Genomic DNA, 1,802 nt, shown 5'->3' with positions numbered 1-1,802 from the left:
TGACAGCACTTTAGTGAGTGTTGAGGAATTTGCACGTCTCCACACTAAGAGGAAAAGATGTGTTGAAGCAGCATGCCTGGCAACACAGTAGTGAGTGTTGAGGAATTTTCATGTCTCAACACTAAGATGAAAGATGTGTTGAAGTAGCATGCCTGGAAACACAGTAGTGACTGTTGAAGAATTTGCACGTCTCAACACTAAGAGGAAATATGTGTTGAAGCAGCATGCCTGGCAACACAATAGTGAGTGTTTATGAATTTTCACGTCTCAACACTAAGAGGAAAGATGTTTTGAAGTAGCATGCCTGGAAACACAGTAGTGAGTGTTGAGGAATTTGCATGTCTCAACACTAAGAGGAAAGATGTGTTGAAGCAGCATGGCTGGAAACACATTGGTGAGTATTGAGGAATTTGCACGTCTCAACACTAAGAGGAAATATGTGTTGAAGCAGCATGCCTGGCAACATAGTAGTGAGTGTTGAGGAATATGCATGTCTCAACACTAATAGGAAAGATGTGTTGAAGTAGCATGCCTGGAAAAACAGTAGTGACTGTTGAGGAATTTGCACGTCTCAACACTAATAGGAAATATGTGTTGAATCAGCATGCCTGGAAACACAGTAGTGAGTGTTGAGGAATTTGCACGTCTCAACACTAAGAGGAAAGATGTGTGGAAGCAGCATGCCTGGGAACACAATAGTGAGTGTTAAGGAATTTGCATGTCTCAACACTAAGAGGAAAGATGTGTCGAAGTAACATAGCTGACAACACAGTAGTTAGTGTTTAGGAATTTGCACGTCTCAACACTAAGAGGAAAGATGTGTTGAAGCAGCATGCCTAGCAACACAATAGTAAGTGTTGAGAAATTTGCACGTCTCAACACTAAGAGGAAAGATGTGTTAAAGCAGCATGCCTGGAAACACAGTAATGAGTGTTGAGGAATTTTCACGTATCAACACTAAGGTGAGGATATGTTGAGGCAGTATACATGACAACACAGTAGTGAGTTTTAAGGAATTTGCACGTCTCAACACTAAGAGGAAGGATATGTTGAAGCAGCACGTCTCAACACTATGAGGAAAGATTTGTTGAAGCAGCATGCCTGGAAACACAGTGGTGAGTATTGAAGAATTTGCACGTCTCAAAACTAAGAGAAAAGATGTGTTGAAGCAGCATGCCTGGAAACATAGTAGTGAGTGTTGAGGAATTTGCACGTCTCAACACTAAGAGGAAAGATGTGTCGAAGCAGCATGCCTGCCAACACAGTAGTGAGTGTTGAGGAATTTGCACGTCTCAACACAAAGAGGAAAGATGTGTTGAAGCAGCATGCATGGAAACACAGTAGTTAGTGTTGAGGAATTTTCACGTCTCAATACTAAGAGGAAAGATATGTCGAAGCAGCATGCCTGGCAACACAGTAGTGAGTGTTGAGGAATTTGCACGTCTCAACACTAAGAGGAAAGATGTGTTGAAGTAGCATGCCAGGAAACACAGTAGTGAGTGTTGAGGAATTTGCACGTCAACATTAAGAGGAAAGATGTGTTGAAGCAGCATGCCTGGAAACTCAGTAATGAGTGTTGAGGAATTTTCACGTCTCAACACAAAGAGGAAATATATGTTAAAGCAGCATGCCTGGCAACACAATAGTGAATGTTGAGGAATTTGCACGTCTCAACATTAAGGTGGGGATATGTTGATGCAGTATGCCTGACAACACAGTAGTGAGTTTTGAGGAATTTTCTCGTCTCAATATTAAGAGGAATGATGTGGTGAAACAGCATGCCTTGCAACACATTAGTGAGT

The sequence above is a fragment of the Papaver somniferum genome, unplaced genomic scaffold (genome assembly GCF_003573695.1).
Source record: "Papaver somniferum cultivar HN1 unplaced genomic scaffold, ASM357369v1 unplaced-scaffold_33, whole genome shotgun sequence".
NCBI lineage: Eukaryota > Viridiplantae > Streptophyta > Magnoliopsida > Ranunculales > Papaveraceae > Papaver > Papaver somniferum.
Note: the sequence above shows the minus strand (reverse complement) of the source record.